Source organism: Cylas formicarius, unplaced genomic scaffold, assembly GCF_029955315.1.
Source record: "Cylas formicarius isolate icCylForm1 unplaced genomic scaffold, icCylForm1.1 PGA_scaffold_8__14_contigs__length_24414737, whole genome shotgun sequence".
Lineage (NCBI taxonomy): Eukaryota > Metazoa > Arthropoda > Insecta > Coleoptera > Brentidae > Cylas > Cylas formicarius.
Window position 1 is genome coordinate 21,320,262 of NW_026844361.1, and position 23,679 is coordinate 21,343,940.

General features: G+C 36.2%; 1 protein-coding gene across 1 annotated transcript in view; it reads left to right on the forward strand.

Annotated features, from left to right (window-relative positions):
• The first annotated feature begins 2,866 nt into the window (after positions 1-2,866).
• The window catches only part of LOC132706444 (TWiK family of potassium channels protein 7), a 66,021-nt gene continuing 45,208 nt past the window's right edge, over positions 2,867-23,679 (forward strand). Inside the window, exon 1 of the mRNA XM_060677789.1 lies at positions 2,867-2,961. The gene's annotated coding sequence lies outside the window, so the exon portion shown is untranslated. The remainder of the gene's footprint in view (positions 2,962-23,679) is intronic.

Below are 23,679 nucleotides of genomic sequence, written 5' to 3' on the forward strand. Positions count from 1 at the left end.
ATGAAAAATTGTCATGTCAATATATATATATATATATATATATATATATATATATATATATATATATATATATATATATATATATATATATATACATGAAAATCTGAACTTTTAGTTCTTATTTATATTGATTAAATTAAAGATTAATTATGAATCTTTGAATTATCCGCAAACACATTCAAATTTAAAAAAACGATTTAGATGAAAAAGGTATAGTATAACACACACATAAACTCTTGACTAAAGTGTCGTTTATCAAACTTGTTGCACAAAATACAATTATATTATGTATTATTGTATTATGGCAGGGTCATCCACGCAAAGCCTGATAAAAACTCGGTATTTCGGCTATAAAAATGTCAAATATGCTAAATTTTTGGAAAGGCGACATTTAGTTTTTTTAACGAATCCAGTGTATACGGGATGTGGAAATAATCAACAACACAACAGTAGATGGATAAAGGGACTTTTAGGCGATTCTAACCTCACTTTTTATTAAACAAAGCGTTGGGACACGCGGTCGAATAACAAAATCACGCCGTGTTTTGCACTTCGAAACTCGATGGCTGGGTAACATCATCGCTTCCTCCCTGTCACCTCGACACCGCGCCCCGCAACGCGCCATCTGGTGGGGGGAGAGGGGGTCGCACACACATTACCGCCGCGTTAGATATCCCTCCCCCCCAGATGGCGCGTTGCGGGGACGCAAAGTCGAGGTGACAGGGAGGAAGCGATGATGTTACCCAGCCGTCGAGTTTCGAAGTGCAAAACACGGCGTGATTTTGTTATTCGACCGCGTGTCCCAACGCTTTGTTTAATAAAAAGTGAGGTTAGAATCGCCTAAAAGTCCCTTTATCCATCTACTCACAACAATACTTATCATTACATTTTTTAAAATGTAAATTGAGCTCCAGAAGTCGGCATCAGTTTTCGCCTATCTCACTTAAAAGTCATCCTGTATAGACTCCTGACAAGTTTCACTATAGGTGAATGTTTTTCATGGATATTGGTCGTCAATAATTGGTAAATTATAGATTTAATACTATATGGCGGATCTTGCGGATCTTGTCTTGTTGTGGAGTGGAACATCGGTTATCCCACTCCGCCTCGCGATATAAATTAAAGAATTTATTGGTAATAAATCTTTTATTATATACCGATTTATTATTGTGGAGTTATAAATACTGCAAATTTTAATTTTTACAATGTAATTCAATAATAAGAACATCCTACTCTCCCAATTATATAAATAAGCAAGAGAAAAATAAGAATCCACATTTAACATTGTAAAATTTGCGTCATTTTTTTATCACGCCGAGCTCTGTCCAGTTTAGATCAGAGAGTTCTAATCTATCGAGTTTTTTATGCGCATAATCGTTATATTAAAATGAATAAATAAAATAACAATGACAAAAGAAGTGCTTATGAAGGTATTTTCTTGAAAAGCAATTTCTCCTAGTCTGTAACCCTTCAAACAAATTTATGTCAATCTCTAACTGGTATAAAAAGCAAGATCACTTTCACCTCTTGTTAGGTTGGAGCTCCCTTTCATAGGTACAGTTCTTCCAACTATATACCGTTTTTACGGTATGGTCCGGTATTTAGCTTTGGTAAATTTTTATGAAAGTCTAACCGCAGACCTAGTCGCTCTTTGTAATCTTCAATAATTAGATTCGTAACTCCACAATGACGTTCCAGAACCGTACTTCGGCACTTCGTGCATACAAATGCTGAGACCTGACGGATTTGTGTAGAGTTTTATCGGTGAGATTCCTCGATTATGATTAGTCGATGCAATGAAAATCCATTCTTACTTTGAAATGTTTATTATAAATATAAATCAACGAGTAAATTTAGCTATAAAACAATGTAACAACATTTATAAAAAAAAATATTCTACGTCACTGAACTTGTCGACTTTTGCAAACATTTGCTGCTTCGATAACATATTCTACACGTTTTTTCCAGACAGAAGCAGATGTTTTTTCTACTTCAATTCTAATTAAATCTATTGCCCCAGAACTAAATTTCCGCGAGGTGTTGTTTCTTCCTAAACTGTGTTCAGCTGTCTTCATATCAGTTCTCCCAAGTTGTCGATTTCAGAAATTATAATTTTGGTAGCAACCGGCAAATGTGTCCGAGTCTTTGATCCATTTGAATTTGACATCGTCCACAATCTCAACTTCTGAACTGAATAATGTTAGTATTTGGTAATAAATAAGTTGTAACAAAATGTACCTCACACTGAGTCTTGAAAAACAGTTGAATGACAGTAAGAGTAACGACCATAAAAGGCTGTAAGAACGGTATACCTATTGTTAAACTTTACGTATTAATTGTTCATCATATCATCATGAAGGTTTGATCTAACCACTGAGAGCCAAAAAACCTCTCGGGAGAAGAACTACTATTATCAATATTCAGAAAGAATTTACTTTCCTGTCGAAAACAGTGTCAAAGTTAAAAAAAAAAGTCAATATCATAAAAGGTTGTAAAAATGGTATATCTTTTGGAGAACTTTATATATCTATATGTAGGTAAGTTAAATACCCGATTATCTACACGCCACAGAAAGAAAATATATGGATGAACGTCTAGTAGCCCATAGAATATTCGTCTTCGAATCCGATTCGGTCGTTTTCGCTTATGGCCGCGTCAAATAGACGATTAGACACGGAAATTGGGCGGAAAATTTGCCTCGATTATATTTTTAGTCCCGTTTCATTTTTTTTTTTTACAGCTAAGCGGCAAATGAACTTAGCTTACTTAGGCCCGTGGGTTGTGGTGGCGCATTCTTACTTTCGCGTTTTATTTTTAACTCGGCACGTCTGGTTCGAGAAAAAGCAGACTTTTAGTTCCACTTTGAATGTCTCGGACGTTATTCGTATGACGCGCGCTCGGTAGTGGTTTTGGAAAAGATGGCGGAGCGTTACGGGCGGCAAAAGGGCATAGCGTAATATTGTAAGTCCGTACGAAAATAAAAATAATATTCGGTTCTTTTTAAAACACACAAATGTTTGGCACATATTTTGGTATTAGCGCTTTCTTCTTAAAAAGAAAGCCAAAAAGAAGCGAAGAACTAGAAATTATTTTCAAAGTTTCTCATGTTAATTTCAATTCTATTTTTTTTTGCCTAAAACGGCTGCGAATGGTCTTAACATTAAATTAAATACAAATTTCGAAAAACCTCACATAGATGTCATATAGAATTTAAAATTAGGTTTCGAAAAATATAGCACATACATAGTTTTTACCATTTACCTACTTAACAACAAGTAGGCCCTGGACCGCGGCCATTACACAAAAATCCAGCAAGGAATTTATAGCGCGATATTGTCCTGAGCGAAAACAACCTCTTAAAGTCGTACTTCGAAGATTTCGACACAGCCTGGTTTTATTCCTTAATTTCGTAAAACTTTGCTTTTAACATACATAAACAGTACAATCAAAAAATGTCGCTTAGTGGTTCCTGCGAGTATGAAACACGATCCCCTGTGATTTTTTTTGACATTTATTTGAAGTAAAATCTAATTTCTTTAGAGCCAAAACCACAATTTGGCAACCATCAGTATGCATTCCTTCTTTAGGTTATTGTCGCAGCGTCCAAGATAACTATTAAAGAGAACTATTAAACTAGTAAAGTGTTTCTTTATAAACATACATTTTCCATAGTCCTATATTAATTCGTTGATTTTTATCATTTTGGAATATACGGGGTTGTCACTTGAAATTGGAATTGGCGCAAACTGTACTGTCTTCCTTTTCTATCTTTGTTTCTAATTATTTGACAGCATTAACGAAACTTGATATGAAGACTGATATGAACTTGTTTACTCAATATTTTATTTTTGTATTAGTAAATAAACTAGGGGAGGGTGGGGCACGTAAGCTGTTTATTATTTGGCTTTTTACCATCAAGTCGATTTATTTTTGACTAACTTTAACTAAATTAAACCAAATTTTGGGGAGGCTTCTAGCCGTCGTTCCCCACTCTTCCCTATTTATAATGTTATATATAATAATTATAAATATTTATTAAAAAAACATATTAAAGAAAAGTTACTGACATAGACATAGAATTATCCAAAAAATAACAATTTCAATAAATTAATTATGATTCGGTTATAATAATATGGAAACGCTTTTTTTGGAATTTTTAAGCCGTCCATTTTACCCCTGGTATTATACAAAGGGCTAAAAATGTACAAATAACCAGAATTTATCATTATATTAACAAAAAAAATGTTGGTTCATTTTTTCTTGCCACAGGGGGCCCACCCTCCCCTAAAAGTCATTGATATATTGGAAATACCAAACTAATTTGTGAAATAAGCAGAAAAATATATGAAAACCAAATTTCTTTTTTTTTGTTAATTCGATTCGCCGCTGAAAACTATAAATGCCCCACCACAAACCCTCAATTCCGATGCGAACTTTCTCAAATTTCGATTAAAACAAGATGGGAAATCCGCGCGACAACTTCCGGCTCCCCCGGAAAAGTTTATTTACCGCCGGAAAAATCGACGACTAGAAAAACCCATCGCGGTGAAATTAATTACGTCTTTATCTCGGCGTTTGTTTTTTGCCCGACCGCCGGCCATTAATTAAAAATTAGGCGCCCTTTTTTTTTCGACGGCCGTCCAGAACGTCGGGTAAACGTTGTGTGTGTATCGCGCCCGATCCCCCCCTTTTTTTACGCCTTTTTTTTTCGGTTTTGTTTGGCGATTCCCCCTACCCCGTTATCGCGTGAAAATTTTAAACCGCGCACGCAGACCCGGCGCGATAATTAACTGCGCCAGCGGCGTACGTCACAACATTTATACTATAAAAAAATTAATTTTGAATTTGAGTTTAAGTTTAAGTTTGAGAACATTTTCACCCTTTCAATACGACGATAAAACAGGTCTACAGTGATTTTGATGTTTTAAAGTTGTTTGATTATTTTTATATTTTTGGGGGCTCTTTTACTAAAAAACGCCATGTTTTTGCTCTATCACGTCATTTTTTTAATAGCGCTCTATATCTCTATATATGGATGATTTTTAAATGAATTGATTTCTATGAAATTAAATGTGGTGTTCCTATGGTATATAGTATAGTATGGGCGAGAGCCTAGGAATCCCAGTGATGATTGTTATTTTTGTTCGTGTAATGTTCAAGGATTCGACAGAAAATTTAAGAAACAAATTGTGTATCTCAATCTGGACTCTGCTATTCCACCAGTTTCTCATGGATGTACCGTACCTACCGTCCCAAAAGAACTAGAAAACCTCTTAGCGTCAGAATCAGAGAAATCTAATTCCGACCCGGATTTTACACCAGATTTCAGAGCGCCCGAAGTGTTTAATTAGAACGAATTAAATGATACCTTCCGAAGATGCATCCGAATTGTTAGCGTCCTGACTTCGCGACAATCACTTTCTGGCACTTGACTTCACATGAAGCTTTTACCGTAGAGTTGTGGCAATATTTTACTCAGGAAGGACCGCTAGTGTATTGTAACACATTCGATACATTTGAAAAAAATAAACTATCAAGAACATTAGCGAATGGTGGTGACCTTGAAGTGGTGTGCACGCTCCTAGGATAACAGGGGGTAATACAAAATTTCCAAAACAAATCTTATACCTGATAGCAAAAATGTAGTAAGAGATAGCTTAATTGACGCTCGTCTGCCTCGTTTTCACATCAAACTTGACTTGATGAAGCAGTTTATTAAAGCCCTAAACAGCCATATATGATGCCAAGATAAAAGAAGGCAAGCAAGGCAAGCAAGGATCTTCAAAAAACACAATGGCCAATGTCGAGAAAAACGCCTGGGTTTCATTTAAACAAGTAAGTGATAAGTTTCTTGGGAACCCTAAGAATCAAAATTACGAAAGAATTGTTCAAAATATGTTACACTTTCATCGTCTAGGTTGTAATATGAGTTTCAAAGTGCAACGCAGCCTTCTGGCAAAAAGACGAAAATTTCACTCAAAAAAGTCTGAGTAAAGTTTCTTTTTTACATTTTTAAAACTAGGATTTCACTTTTTTGGGTGAATAAAAAATACGTAATTGTAGAATATCGTCTTTTTTTCCTTTAATATTTGCATGATACAAATATACGCATAGAATTTTTGAAATCAGCCTATCAAAATTATATAAGATCAGTTTTCAAAATAAAAACATCTGTCAAACAGTTTAATTTGGTAGTTAGCTTGAAATATCGTGAATACGTAAGTAAACGGTGGAATACTGCTCCAAAATTTCATAAATCACAGTGTTTGCAATAGTTTTGGTTCATTTTCACTCTATATGACACAAACTGAAGAAATGCACATATAACAACACAGTATAAAACAAAAAATAATAAATGAAATGAGTATTTCGTTTGTCTGTTTTCTGTGTCAATCGCAAACGCATTCTAAACAATAAATAATCAGCGTTTTTCATCTATTCCAGCTAATCAGATAAAGACGGCACTCTTACATAAGTCAAATCTTAATTTCATTAAAATGTAGGACGAGTTGCGCTATAGGCACATAATAGTGATGTGATTATTTTAGTTTTGTGCGCCACTTATTTCTTCTTTGCTTTTTAACAGCGTTGGGCACGTCAACTAAGGTCACTCGCCCATTACCGACATCGAGGAAATTTTTAATTTCGGTCACAGACCAACACATATCTACCATGAAGCGTTATTACAGACTAAATTACATTCTAGTTCCAACTCGCACTATCGATCACTAAAAAAGAAACAGCTAAATACATTTCTTTATCAAAATAAATAAAATATATAATTTCGTAAAAATCTGAATTTTCAGTTCTTATTTATTTCGAAAACATGGCATACAAATTGATCTAAAACATTTGTGTTTTTTAGAATTATAGCAAAGAAAAATTTTAAATTTTATTTTTAAGCTTTTGTGACAATTATTGAAATTCACCACGAGTTGGAAAGATTTTTGGGGTGATTTTGTAAAATTATTTTTATTATAATTTTTATTCCACTACTGTCTGTTTTTTTCTTCATTTCGAAGCATTTTAATGAAGTTGTGTTGGACAGAAAGCCAGAATTGCTGTGTATGTAATTTCCTAAAATCTTTTCATAACAGAGTGACAATGGAAACATCAATATACAGGGTGTTCCACAACTGTCATACTTACCTTTGATTCATACCAAACTTGCATTGTAATTTTGGTTATTGTTACTTAAATTCTGACTTTTTTTCAAAAAAACTGATTTATTTTTCAGAATCTCTAAAGTTAGCAGTTCTGATATAAGTTTGACAAGCCCCTATCGCACATTTTCTTGGTTTAGTTTGAAGTGGAACTGTTCCACAAGTTAGCTCTATCCATTATTGAAAAATATTACAAAAAAAGCATAAAAAGCAAAACTTAAAATAATAAGAAAAAAAAAAGAAACAATTTGATTTGATCTGCGGCTTTACAAATTTTCAGATATTTTAAACAACTGATAACAACTAATTTACGTTGGTAAATACTGAAAATTGATTTAAAATGGAGACTGCAAATCATCAGGGCCGATGGATTCTCATCAATATAAAAAAAAAATTCATGCTTGTTATTTCAAAATGTTTGCGTATCTCTTTTTGATGTTTGGTCTACGATGGTGCAAAAAGAAAACGGAAGTGCGATGGCGACGGCCAGTTTTTCTCTCGTAAATTTATTCTCAGCCATAGAGGTTACTCCATTAAACGTGATGGAGTGATTTTTGGCAACGCGACAGAGCATATACGGCGTGTTTCCTGCTTTCCCCCCACTGGACGCGATATTACGTCACGTATATAATACAAGAGTCGTTCCCGGAAAAATTGTGTCGCAATATACGTAAAAACAAGACACGACGTCGTCTAGGAGGGCGAGAGATGTGACAAATGAGACGCTCGATTTTCGCGGGTCTTTCGCCGGAAAATGAAGTCCCCGATCGTGCTCCCCTCGCCCCCGGAAAACTATCCGCGCTATGACGAGACGTTTTTTTTTCCAGGCCCGCTCGGAAATCCGACTCTTCTCGCCAGAAGGCGGAGGGCTATAGTGTAATTTAGCCCGGTGGCTGCAGTGGTGGTGGGGATTTAGGAATTTAATCCTTACGTCTTAGGAATCCCGCGTAAGCGCGTAACGTAAGGAGTTTTGCGGCGGGCGAGGAGTTTGATTTTGAGCGATGAAATTACAGGAGAGTGGGGCGTAGGCCGATGGGAGGGAGGATTCGGTTTCGGATGGTAGACACGTGTAGCGGACGGGAATTAATATGTTGAATAGTCGCAGCCATGGAAATGGCATTAAAGTATAAAAATTCGAAGTAAGACTTCAAATTCATAAAAACAATTCCTTCTAGAAATTTTTTTTTACATCTATTACTAATATCCTAATCCTATTCTATCCTACCACCCCACCATTTGTAGTGTTGATGAAAATGGACAATACCAAGCAATGAAGGTGACCTGATAGAATTTAATTTCACATTATTAAATTCAATTCAATTGTAATTCAATCAAACTAACCAAATTTTTAAACAATTTCAATTAATAACTCGCGCAGGTTCATCAAAAGGAATGAAAATAAATTAGACCAAGGTAAAGACACCATACGTTTCAATTTTTTTCAAAGTAGCCTCTTCGCATGTTTTTTCTATCGTGCTACTGTGGTCCACCATGATACTTTTGCAAAATCACTGAAATTATTTTGTGCATCCGCAAAGTGTAAAGTGCCTTTCAAACATGCACTTGGCTAACTTCAAATAAAAAAATCGTCGCTCCCGATATCGCCTATATCACTGTTTAAATCAAGTTGATCCATTTTTTCTGTTTTTCCATTTACCGCTAATAATTTACCTTCAAAAAGGAAAATTCCAGGGACATTTCATTTTTTATAAAAGGACCTTCCGCGTTCCCTGGTTCAAAAGTTTTGCCCTTCGGGTAAATGGTTTTCAATTCTTTTCTGGATCCCACTGTTTTTAACGTTTTTTATTTCTGCGTGTACAAACACCCCTAGATATTGAATGTTGTCGTTCTAGCTTTGACAGTTTTGAAGATATTATTTAAGGGCCGTACTTTTTACTGAAAATGCAATTAATGGAATCAAGATTTTGAAATGATGAGACTTTACTAAATTGCAATAAAAATAAATAGGGCATTCTATTTAAAATAACAAAATAAAAGTGGTAACTAAACATTGCCGTTAGCATTTTTTAATTCTGCACGTTCAAAAAACTCCAAGTATTGAATTTTATCATTCCAGATCTGGTAGTTTTGGAGATATTTACATGTTGCGGTACTTTTTACTGAAAACCGGGTCAGTTAGTGAGGAGGTGCTCGATTTTGTAGAACACGCAGCGTATTCTCGCCATGGAGGTTGAATATTCAAGTCGTCTCCTCGACAAGCGGCATCTGTAACCACAAAAATTTATTATTGGCTTTCGTTTGAAACTTTCTCTGCCGTTTTGTTTAAATTTTCCTTCATTGCCTTTAATAATCGCTATGTCTATTATATAATTTTATTTTTCAGTACAATTAGCGGCTTCTTTTTTGACCACTGATCTACCCAAATTACCAAACTCGTTTGCGCAAAAGAGCATTCTCGATTACTGCCTTTCGGCGCAGGATCGACCAAACAATGTAATTTTTTTTTGCGAGTGACGTTCTTCTAAAGGCAAATATTTAAACGCGGAGCGAGATTTAAATAATAAAAAATTCAAGCTCCCCCGCTGCAAAGGTGACGCCTCAAGCTAGAACGAAAAATCGACACACTCCGCCTGGGGATTTTTCAAATATTAAAACCTTATCAGAATGTAAATCTGTTTCGGGATGCGCCCGTATTATAGTTTAACGCGCATCCTCGCCGTTTTACTTATTCGGTTGCCTGTTATCAATACAGGATGTTTAAGCGTAAGGCACAGTACGGAAAGTTAGGAAAATATTAATTTACTATTATAGAACCCGTAGAAAATTGAAAACGAAACGCTGAATATACGTATCTTACATATAAAAAAGTGATATAGAACCAAAATTTTGAAATCCTGATAACAAAAGAAAGGAGTTTAAAATGGGGTTTTACATTTAGAAACACACGTGGTGTGTCAGTATTGAATGAGGTAATTTTGGAACTTTTCGAAAAAAACTCCATGCATGTCCTGCAATTTTAATTTAATTATTTCAATCAATACGCAGACACGAAAGAAGATTAAAAGAAAATATTCTGTTTAAAAAAGCTCTCAGTGGCGTACCATATTTCTCTTGGGATATATGCGATACGTATTCGGACAAATGCCACTCATACAATTGAAAAATCTTGTTGGGCACAGTTACCTAGGATCGTTTTTGAGGTAATATACAAAAGGGTTTTACAATTTTTCATCTCAAAAGTTAATACGTTTATGACATTCTAATTATCCATCTATTTCAATCATTCCAAAGCTCATTGTTGAGATAATGTTCTGACAACGAAGCTGTGTATTTTATAAGGTTGTTCGGAAAGTCATTTCGTTTTTTCCCGTCAGAAGACTTAATTACGTTTTTTCGAAAACAACTTCACACTTAAGCCGCATAACCATTATATGTCTTGAGAGCTGATATTGCAAGGCTTGTGTGTGAAAAAGTTCTATTAATTCTACGCAGTAGTTTTTGGTTGGTGCCCTTTTAAATATGGAGAGCAATAAGCAGCATTTTCGTCATATTTTACTTTTTTACTTCAGAAAAGGTAAAAATGCTGTCCAAGCGAGAAAAAAATTGACGGATGTGTATGGAGAAGGCGTGTTAACAGTACGCCAGTGCCAGAACTGGTTTGCAAAATTTCGATCCGGCAATTTTGATGTCGAAGATGCACCACGGTCTGGAAGGCCGGTCGAAGCTGACAAAGATGCGATAAAGGCATTAGTTGATGCAAATCGGCGAATAACCACACGAGAGATCGGTGAGAGATTAAATTTGTCGAATTCGACTGTTTATGGCCATTTGAAAGGCATGGGCTTAACCTCGAAGCTCGATGTGTGGGTGCCCCATGTCCTTACGGAGCGAAATTTGTGTCGTCGCGTTGACGTGTGTGATTGGCTCCTCAAACGTCAAGAAAATGATCTATTTTTGAAGCGGATTATTACTGGGGACGAAAAATGGGTTGTATACAACAATGTTAAACGCAAGAGGTCATGGAGCAGAAAAGATGAACCGGCTCAAAGCGTGTCAAAAGCCAACATTCACCAAAAAAAGGTGATGCTCTCCGTTTGGTGGGATGTCAAAGGAATCGTTTTTTTTTGAGCTTTTGCGGGACAATACAACGATTAATTCAGAAGTCTATTGTCATCAACTGGACAAATTGAATGATTCACTTAAAGAGAAGAGGCCCGAATTAATCAACAGGAAGGGTGTAGTGTTCCACCAGGATAATGCGAGACCTCACACAAGTTTGGTTACTCACCAAAAACTTTTACAGCTTGAATGGGACGTACTGCAACATCCACCATATTCTCCAGATCTGGCGCCTTCCGACTACTATTTGTTCCGGTCCCTGCAAAATTTTTTGGATGGCAAAACCTTTACCTCAAATGAAGATGTCAAAAACCACCTGAACCAGTTTTTTGCCAGCAAGGACCAAAACTTTTATGAGAGGGGAATTATGTTACTGCCAGAAAGATGGCAAAAGGTGTTGCACCAGAATGGCCAATATATAATTTAATAAAATATTTATTCATTATACGAAAACTGTCTTTCATGTTTCCCAAAAAAAAAACGAAATGACTTTCCGAACAACCCAATATATGGAGATTTCTTTGGACCGAAGGATAACTTCGTCCCAAGTATGGATACGGTCCTTCTCACCTTGCCATCAGGTAGCTTGGAAACCATCTAACAACATAGAAAACCCGCGTAACGCATTGGCGTCGGATACGTTTGCATATTGTTTATAAGTCTCTACGGCATCTATAAATGCCTCAACACTACTGTCTTTACTGCCATCGAATCGCGACAGACACGACGCGAAGCTGCCCCCGGATTGTAGATTAGCGTTTCCTAACCTTGAAATCAAAATTTCAAACGGTTCTTTGGATAGTGTTACGCTGCCCTCTGCCATGATCAGGGCTTCCCGCGAAGAGCTTCTGAGCCAATGAGAATGATCCTCTTTCGACGACACAGCGCACTTTTAACGACAATTGATTCAAAAAACTCACTCACTGACAAACTCTAGTGATTAATAAGCGAGTTTTTTTTTCTTTACTAACTTCGATCCTTGGTTACCAGGCGACAGATACCAGAAATCTCGTAACAAAGAGTTCTGAGTTCTTGCCACAATACTGAATTTTCGTGGTCCGTACACGGTGCTTTCACAAAATGTCCAGGGTGCGTTTGAGAACCGTTGGTCGCCAATGTTATACTTGCTTAGTTAGAGTAACAACCCGCACTCAAGCAAACGGTATTTATTATTATAAAAGTGGGTAGGAACAGTTTGTTGGGATGAAAACAGAATTTAAACGGTTATACGCGGTAAAATCTCTGTACCAACTCGTTGACACAGCGGTCTGGGCCTACGATGGTACGTCCAGGTGGGCCTACTATGCGTGTTCCTTACAAGTTCTATCCCCGAGATTTTTAACAACATTCGATAAATGCTCTACTCGTCTCGCGTATCACGTCTTTCGGCTCAAACAACGACTTACGAATTTTGATTAGTCAGTTTGCTATTGATATTGATGGAAGCTTCTGTCACTTCTCATAGTGTTTTGATCGGTCCCGTCCACAAGTGAAGGTACCTAATTTTTTTTCTGTATTCTGCTCGTTCGTGTATTTCGATGGAGCCATATTTCTCTAAAATTTGCATGGATGTGCATTAATAAAGTTTCTTTCTTAAAATAACATAGACAGTTTGGTAAACTAGTGTACCTAGTAATTAGAGCTAAATTCCATATTTTTACCAGTTTAAAATCTGCCACATAAAGTGGCTTTTTTCCAGAGTTCCGGTAAAATGAAACAAAATATTCCAATGATTCTCGCGTTTTCGGATTCGATATCCGTTAATCATCCGCAGTTAAAACAACACTACAGGCGTTGTCAGAAATAAAGTTGTAACATGTGCTCGATGCTTTGGCGGCGGTCTGAGGCGTCGTTATTTTTAGTTATCAACAAGGCGGACCGCAACTTTTAAGCAGCTTTGAGACTAAAATAGTTCGGCAATGTCACGCTCTTAAAAGCGTCGAAAAATTACGTACAGAGTGGCCCAATCGTAGAAACTTGCAGTAAAAAAAGTGACCAAGACCAGGGCGCCATGTTATACTTGTAAAGCGCTTTTTGATAAAGTAATTCAATAAACTCGGTTCGGTTGAAACAGTCATGAATGGCTCCATCATATCAATCTTACCTGTAATGTACCCCTTTTTTTTTATTTTTTTTATTTTCGAATTTCTCAAAACAAGAAAAGAAAAAACAATAATATTAAACTACCATTTCTACATTGCCTTTTAATTTTTTAATTATGCGAAAGCACATTCTTATTGAACTTTTTTTCGTAAAACCCAGTGGCGTAGCTAGTTTTGTCCTAATGAATTTTTCAGTTATGAAGAAATTTAATGCTTTTTAATGTATTGTCAATCAATGTTGCTAACTAGTTGAATAATAGTTGAATATGTTAGAATAAATATTTATTTTTAAGAACATCGATGTAAATAACAGCCCAGGGTGTTTAATAAAACAAAAGAAAAACGCGTAATGTTTATTAATATAAGTAAAAGACAAGAAAAAAAATTATTATTCATCGACTTTGCCGGTAAGCAAAGGAAAGCGACGATATGCTCAAATTCAAATCTGAACAAATTTTTTTGACGTAGCATCGTTATCGACAATTTAAAAAATATATCACTAATTTTGAAATTGAGATCACGTTTTAGCGGACATTTTTTTTGCCGGTGAGTGTATACTATTATACTTTCTTAGAAAGCGCACAAGATGCCTAATTTAACTAGTTACAAATAGACAGGGTTTCAGTAGTATAGTAGTGCCGGTTCTAAGCCACTTTTGGCGGGAAAATTTGAATTTTCGTTCTGGTTTTGAATCTTCGGGTTTGTTCGAGTGTGTACCGGTATGTTCGGGTATATTCGGGTGTGTTCGGGTATATTCGGATGCAATCGCGTTTGTTCGGGTGTGCTCGGGTATATTCGGGTGTGTTCGAGTTGGGGCGGGAAAATTTTGAATCTTCGGGTATGTTCGGGTCGGCGCATGTGTTCTCATTCGGGTTTTCGCGGAAAATCTTCGGCGTCCGCATTCGCAGTATAAATCGTATTCGGCTATGTTTGGACTAACTCGCATATGCAGAAGAGAGAGGAAAGTTTGTGGAGGGGCATTTACAACTTCATATTCGAAAAAGTGAACGTCGATTTGCATTTCAGCCCCCTCCTCTCAATTTGTCGGCGTGGCTTCGACAAATCGATAACATCTATTGGAAACCATCTGAAGACTTGATTCAGGAAGAAAAAAATGAAAAAATCGGATATCACCACAACTATAGCGAACAAGACTACTGAACGTCATCAGTTTATTCAAACAGTAAATTGACCATTCTCTACATGTCCTGAATGATTAAAATAAATCCCATTGATAGAGAAACTTTTTTTCTGATAGAACTAAATCTATATAGGTATAATGAAAAGAAAAAATTGTCATGTGGCAAATTGCATTATTTAGGAAGAGAGTCATAGAACCAAAGATATATAGATTCAGCGTTATTTAAGGATCACATACATTGTTCATTTAATCCTACGTTGTGATACATAAAAGATATTGGAACTGTCGTACATAATTTACATTTCGAGGGCAATCAGTTTTTAAGAAGTTGCGCAGGAAAGTTTCTTTAACATAACTTCTTCATCAACAATATTCTTCTGTAGTATATGCTGGACTTCTTTTTGTTCACTTAAGAAACATATAGCTACGTCACTGATGTCACGCAAAAGCTTTATATAAATGCGTCTTTTACGAGATACGGCGGGTGGGGGACACGAAAATTTTGCTGCTGGCATTCAGTTGTGAAAGTGTCGAAAATTGGACACCCTGTACTCTATTTCGACTTGACTGGCACGTCTTGGAGTCGCGTTCGACTAGTCCCACCGCTGTCACGTGTTAAGATAAATTTACAAGATAACTTTAAATCAGACTAGCGAGCCCCCTTATTGCCCCTGCCTACGGCAGCGATTGCGTCAAAATATCACACATCGGGGCGTTTTACTACAACGAGGAACATCCCTTTTGCATTTCAATTCGCCGGTGCCTCCTAAAGGGGTTAAAGTAACAAGTTTCTTCGGAGTTAGGCCTTTGCGACATATTAAAACTAGACACATTCAAACTTTGAGCGCTCTTAGGTGCGGTTTCGGGTTAAAGACGGGCGAATATGGGTTTCATATAATTAATGGGCTTGATTTCGCCTAAAATCAAAGTTCGAAAACGATACTAGAAATGCCACCTCTCGGAACTAAAAAACAGAGTTCATTTAGGGCAGCTGTTACTAAAAAAAGGAGAAAATTTACCCCCCAGTATTTTTGAAATTGCGGAATTGATGTATATGTGTATGTTTTAACCTGTACTATATGGCTAGTGTGATTATTACATTCCAATATCGCACCGGTAACAAGAGACCTAGTATTTAGCTTCAAATATTAGTGGCCACACCCATAACTTGTTAAACAAGAGGTTTTGTTAGTCTAAATAAATTTTCTGTGAGAATATCTTTCTATTATTCATGAACAACAGAATCGATCTCTCCTTGGGGAATAAAAATATTCCTGTTTTTTTAATAGATTTTTTTTAAGAATGCTAACATAACATATTTTAGGGAAACACGCCCACTTTTGGAAGTGGACACATTCCCACATGATCGTGTCTAGATTTTTTTCCATAACGAAAATTGCTTATTTCCGTCGCAAAACGGCTTACATCAAACCGGTGAATAAATTGATCGACTCCAAATGATACAAGTCTAGCTTTTGCATAAACGATACGGCTCATTACCATAGTGCGCCTGGGGAGCGCAGGGTGCACGTCTCCAGATCACAAATTTAAACGGGAATTTGTTTGAGAAAAAGAGTTTTGCATTGCAGATCTTTAGCAACATAAATCGGTATAGTTTGGTTCAAATTATACCGCTGATATTTCGGCTTGGAATCGTAAATATACTGCCACATTTTAATGGACATTTTTATCTATTAAAACAAGATATTGCATCGTTTTACTCGTTTCTCTTGTTCTAATAGTACAAAACTAGAAATTTTATTATCGATAATAATACATTGTTTGAGGAAACTTTAGAAGAGCATGTTAAATCAACAATAAAATATGATTGTAACAACATTGGTATAAAAAAGCCCATACTAACTAATATGGTTGCTTTTTATGTCAAGTTTAAAGTCCATTTAAATTTCATGCTGGTGTTGTATAAGGTTTGACTATGTAAACATGTAAAGTTTTAATCAGAATATTTACTATGTGAGAAATTGGAACACGCTGAGCTTTGAGACGGTATGTGTTTTCTACAGAAGGCCCAAGAAAGCACTCGGATCACATTTCCAAAATTGTGGAAACGCTACGTTGATGATACTTTTATTATTTGGCCTCATGATCAAGAATCCCTTAGAGATTTTCTCATAACCTCACCCTAACATACGTTTTCCATTGAATTAGAAACTAATAATAGTCTCCCGTTCTTACATATTAATAGAAAATCAGATCTAACATTGTCATTCTGTTTACAGAAAACCTACGCTCACAGAAAGAGAGCTTAATGCATTGTCACCCTACTAAAAATCATCGGTTATCGACTCTCGTGTTTACAGAGCTGTAAAACTATTTCCACTCGAGTCATTGAATCCAGAATTAAAATACTTTATATCTGCTTTTCTCTCTAATAATTTGCACATTACACATCACAAAATACACTTCACCACGACCTTCGAACGAAAATGCGTCCTAAAGCAACCCCACACTTGCCACTACTATCCTACTTACATACAAAAAATCCAAACCAAATATCTCAACATCTTTGATCCGTCAAAGACAAAATTCTGTTTGAGATATCAGTAGTTTTCGGCATTCCATGCATATGCGCCAAATAATAGGACGAAACATTTTAATTAGGCTATAGAAAAGAGCCTTTAGACTACCACAAATAAAATCATCAGACCTTCCATTAATGTGGGAATCAGTCATTCGAAACAAAGCTAAGACCGCTCTTGTAGCTCCGTCCACCTCAAACAGTATATAACCAGGTACTGAATAGAATGCGAGCCAGTTGTCGTTAAGCTCTGAAAACACCAACAGGATGATTGATTGAACGTCAGCGAGTTCGATTTATCATCAACCGACCCAGTGGAAATCCAGAAGATGTGTAAATAGTTTTGTCCACTGTTTTATATGGAGTGGACCGACTTTGACCGAGACAACTTTTGTAATGTGGTGTTATCGCTGTATGCTCATATATTCTTACACCTTACAACATGTAAATGTAAGAAAAATATCATACCTTGACATGGCATTACCGAAATATCAATGCTCACTCTTACACTGAAACGTGTTACAACCTGCAGCGTTGCCTACTTCCAGCAACATTGCTAAACCGATCCAGAAAATTCTTCGAAAAAGTTCATTTCACTTTTTGGTTGAGGGTTGAGTCAGTTAAACTAGATGCACAATAGGTCATAAGGGAAGGTTATCCTGGCTGGATGTACCACCAGGGGATATCGATTGATTCGCAGTATATCGCCAAGAGCTCGGAATGTTAAGAATCGCTATGGAATTTTTAAGAAATTGTCATCAATGGTTATTCTACTTCCTAAAGATATTTATTGGGTGATCCAATTTCTATTAAGTGCATCATCTGCTATGAACTTATGTAACACTTATTGTACCAATGCATAATAACCACAAATAGTAAGAATAAAAATAAGACAAGATGGAAGAAAACAGAGACTAGACTGATAATTATACAAATATTAAATTCGTATATTATAACTTAGCAACAAAATAAACTGCTTGCTCGATGTGGATAAATAATTTTTTCATTTTTATTTAAGTTTTAGGCATGTACACAGGGTTTTACACTAATGTTTTTCATTTTCTGTGAAAATTTACGTCAACACTATTGGTCGTCTAAGTCAGTGCGTAGCGTATTTATTGGGTTTTTCTATATTTTCTTTTTTTTATTATTTGTTTTTATCTCACTTATTAAAAAAAATAGATACCTTAAAGAATTGACAAGATTCCCGAAGAATGTCATACATAGAAAATGTATATGGCAATAAAATATAACATGGAACAATTTTTCAACATAATATTGAAAACATACAATATTCATAAAAAATAAAGCAGAATACATAAAAAAGAGGACATACATTAAAGCTGAACGAAGATTATCACAGAAACTTCTCACCGAAAGCGGGGAGTCGAAGAGGTGCAATCATCTGACTAGATATAGTTATTGATATCTTGAAAAAAGAAAATCTCCTCCAAGCGGTAAAAGGACCGCTTTATTACAAAGTGTCTGAGGTCTCTATTCCGTGTTTTGTAGGGGTGAACTTTATTCACATGTAAAAAATCACTTCAGTGTATAAGCGCTTGACAGTAAAAGAATTTTAAGCTGCGAACATCTAGATCTAACATCTACGTTGCAGGCCAAAGACTCTTGCTGCATTGGGAGCCTGGCCCCAGCTTATCAGGCCATGAAGTAAGTGGGAGCCAATTAGAGCATGATATGAAAGAAGAACAATGTGGGAGCACTACATAAGAAAACTATTCCAAGACAGTGAGAGAACGGACCTCCAAATTAACCCCGTGGGTGAATCGTTGAGTGGACCACCGATAACAAAAGAGGAAATTCGTAAAGCGATACAACTTTCAAAAAATAACAAGGCAGTCGGACCAGATGAAGTGCCAGCCGAGATCATTAAGCTAATAGACGATGATAACCTGTCTTTATTGGAAGTTGTTTTCAATACGATATATAGCAATGGCAGGTACCCCACAGACTGGTTAAGGTCTACCTTCGTTCCATTACCTAAAAAAAGAAATGCAAAAAGCTGCAAAGAACATCGATTAATAAGTCTGATGAGCCATACACTAAAAATATTTCTTAAAGTCTTACACTACAGGTTATATAGAAAATGTGAGGACAGTATTAAAGACACACAATTCGGGTTTAGGAGTGGAATGGGGACGCGGGAGGCTCTTTTCAGTATTCGCGTACTGGTTCAGAATTGTTGCGATGTAAAAAAGGACGTCTTTCTTTGTTTTATTGATTACGAAAAGGCCTTTGATAGAGTGCAGCACACAAAACTAATCGAGATATTACAAAAAATGGATGTAGATGGTAAAGATGTTCGCTGCATTCAAAATCTATATTGGCATCAAACTGTACATATAACAACAAACGAACTGAAAACACAAGATATAGAAATACGTAGAGGAGTGAGACAAGGATGCATCATGTCCCCACTTTTGTTTAACGTGTACTCAGAAGCCATTTTTGGCGAAGCATTCGAAGATAAGGACATCGGAATCAAAGTAAATGGAGTATATGTGAATAACATTAGGTACGCGGATGATTCTGTCTTGATAGCGGATAATATCCAAGACTTACAACAACTGATTACTCTACTAAACGACGCCAGTAAAAACTATGGACGAAACATAAATAGTAATAAAACAAAGTTTATGATAATCAGTAGGGACAGGGTGCCTTATGTGAATGCGCAACTCGTCGTCGATGGAATGGCTTTGGAACGAGTCAAGAAATATAGATACTTGGGTAGTTGGCTGTATGACGATTGGGACAACGACAAAGAAATCAAAGCCAGAATAGAAATAGCCCGGAGCTATTTTCTCAAATTTAAACATATACTTACCAACAGAGACACAAGCCTGAACCTAAGAGGACGATACGTCGAGTGCTATATATGGTCCGTTCTATTATATGATATGGAAACATGGACGCTCAAAACAACATCAATTAATAGATTAGAAGCGTTTGAGATGTGGACTTACCGCCGTATGCTGAGAGTATCATGGGTCGAAAGGGTTACAAACGAGGAAATTTTGAGAAAAATGGGCAGAGACAGAGAAATTCTATTACACATAAAAAAACGAAAAACGGCCTATTTCGGACACATAATGAGGAACCCAAAATATCGGCTTCTCCAGATAATCGTCGAGGGTAAGATAGAGGGCAAGCGTGGCGTAGGAAGGAAACAAATGTCATGGCTTAGAAACCTGAGGGAATGGACTGGCTTGAAAAATATCGGGGACCTTGTACATACAGCAATGGACAGGGTAGCATACGGAAATGTGATCGCCAACATCCAATAGTAGTGGATAGGCAGCTGAAGAAGAAGATGAAGAGAATGTGACACATGCCTCAAACTTATAAATTAAAATGTTTTTTGTAACATCTTTTCTGAGGATGGCAAACAAAGGAAAACAAACTAATAGGCTAATTAAGAAAAAAGGTAGAAGGAAAAAAGGCAAGCTAGTTGTGTCGGGTCACTGCTTAGCTAGCGAAAGGCTGGTGGCGCCCGATTAGTCAAGCTTAATATGTCCCGTGCAGACTTTAAATAAACTGGATTTTCATTAGCCGAAAGCGATCGCCTTTCTTGCAAACCCGATCCAGCTCTCTTCAAATTCGGGTCATCCAATCGCTGTCCCCGTCCAAAAAAAATCCCCAAACTACTAGGAAGCCGCCGAAACTCGGCACTCTCCCCCAATTAAGAATTCCATTTGCATCGCCTCAGTGTCGCCTCCCGCAAAGGAAGTGTTTCGCCTGGCATCCTAATTCGGGTCGCCGTATAAGCGGGACATCCGGGGGGTGGGGGGATGTTCGTAATAGACGTTAGTTCGCCCAGACGTTGTCCAATTATTGTTTTTGCCCGGAAAGTTTCGAATTAAGTCGCTACGTGCGCGTTTTTTTGCGCTATACATGGAAAATATGGTTGTACGGCCGCTTCGTAGGGTACAGTTTAGTTCAAATTATAAATTTGATATATACGTGATATTAACATAGTGTGCGTTGCAACCGAGTCCTGCGTGGTGCAGTATTCCACCAGATCGAAGTTAAAGCTTCAGCTTGCGTTATAGTTTATATCGGAAAGCTGTAGAGTGATAGTAGGTATAGAGAGGGAGTGGACCCAATGAATATTGAACTAAATTTCTGTAAGAGAGGGTAAACATGACAATTAAATTTTAATTTGGAAATGTATAATGTATTTTGGGCAAAACGAAAGCTGATCGGTCCGCCCGCGAGGTGACACGGTTCGCATCTGAAGCAAAAAAAATATCCTGAGTACCAAAGATTATTAAAAATAACAAAACAAACTTAATATTAATTAATATCACCAGAAAATCACTAGTGCTGATTCTTTTGATTGCGCAATGGATACTAAGGGCAGAGACACACTAAATATCCTGTCGCAAATAACCACACCCGCACTGAAGGGCAGCAACAGGCGACAGCGCAATTAACAAGTGAGGCCATAATATACTGAAGGACAGAGAAGCCCTACAGTAACGCCGACTTTAATCAACAAAGTAACAATGTTTAAAATAGTTGAACGGGAGAACACACTACTATTTAACTAAATCCCTTTGGTATTTTATAAATAAAAAATGAAAATGAAATGAAATGGTTGCTTATTGCGTTGTACATAAAAAATTTTATATTTTAGTTTAAAAAAATATGCATCTTACATTTCATTGTTTGAAAAGACCTAATTTTATTAAACACCGAAATTGAGCAAAGCTGGTCGGAATGTCCAAATTTATTACTCTAAACTTTTGTGAAATAGCCTATATTCTGAAAATAATGCTAAAATTTGAAGAACAAATACAGATCTGCAAGTTGTTTGATTTGGTGCGCAAGTCGTTTCATTTCTTTTATCTCTCATTGTGTGGATAACAAATTCAATAAATTGACAGTAGCGGTTGATAAAGCTATTTTTTTTATAGGGGACAACCCGTATATTTATTTACTTGTTCAAAGTTCAAAACTTCTATTTCTTTCAAGAAGGTTCGAGTAAAGTATCAAGTTTGGGAAGGCAATATTCAAGTTTTTTTTTAACGCTCTGTAACTCTAAAATGCAAAATTAATATTATGTTTTTTATGAAATTTGTGCACTGAAATTAGTTTTCGTTTATCTTCTATATAATTTCTTTCTAAATTTTGCCCACCTTATTTTGTACACCTAAAGGCGTTATTTTTTAACACCAGATGTAACAAAGAACTAAAAAATATTACTTTGTTTCAATAAAAAAAGCAATTTCCAGGGACAACCTATTTCTTAATAGGGAAGACCACTAGAAATAAAATTATAGGAACCTGTCTGCTTTTTTTCATGATCTATCTAGATTTCAGATCCTTCCCACTGTTTTTCAGATACCCGAACTAACCAGTAAACTTGTCTATTGGTATTCTGTAAGTGTAGTTGTTAGCACAATGAAATGGTTGGTCAAAAACCAAAACCTTCACATTCTGCGGCTATCGTCAGTATCTGAAAAACTGTTAAAAACTGTCGCGTATGATCTCAGAAGATATTGTTTGTGTTTTTTTTTTCTTTACTATTTCTTTTTAAATTGACATTTGTCAGTGCTTCAGAAACAAGACAGTGCTCATTATATTTTCCAAGATCGAATACCCCATTATATCAATCTGTAGGTATAGATATTGTTGCTGTTAGTGAATTAGGCAATAGCAACAGGTTCAAAGCTTTTAATTTGTTCATCTTATTCATTTATTATTGTTGCGTTAGACAACGTTGAAGGGATAACATTAATTAACCGATTATAACCTTATTCATATTCTCTAATAAAATATCTAGCTTCAATATTAAAACCCCTTACAGGAAAAACTGATTGTTTCCTACTTAATTCTCTTTATTCCATTGAATATTTAAAAACCATTACATTAGATCCACAGGAAATTCTGGTTGGTTTCGACGTAGCATCGCTCTCTGCTAAAACTAACATTATTTCAGATATATTAAAATTCGAGAATCTGGAACCAAATCTTTTTATCTTAATTGAAAAGAAAAATGCTTATCTGGAACATATTTTTCATATAACGGTCAAATTTTTGAACGAACCAGTCATCGCGAATATATTTATGGAAGCCTTCGAGAAGCCCTCCACCACTTTCGCCTAAAACCAAAATTATGGAAGCGCTACGTTGATGATACTTTTGTCGTGGTCAAGGATCTCTACCAGATTTTCTTAGCCATTTAAACTCTATACATCCTAACATACGTTTTATTGTTGAAGAAAAAATTAATAGTAATCTCCCATTCAGAGCTATTCTTATCAATAGAAAAACTAACATTAGGTCATTCTGTTTACAGAAAACCTACGCACACAGACCGATACCTTAATGCATTGTCACATCACCATACGGCCCAACAATTATTAGCGTGCTTTCACAAAATACACTTCTGAAGACAACGATGTCAAAAGCATACTTCCCACTGTTGTCCTTTCTTACTTTCAAAACATCACTGACCACATATCAACAGCTCTTAAAGAATATAACGTCGAAACCAGATATCTCACTTGTCCAAAAACCACTCAACATCATCGATCCGTCAAAGACAAAATTCCATTTGAGATACCAGGAGAAGACCAGACGAAAAATATCAACTAGGCTGAAAGAACGAAAAATCCGAAAATCTATGCA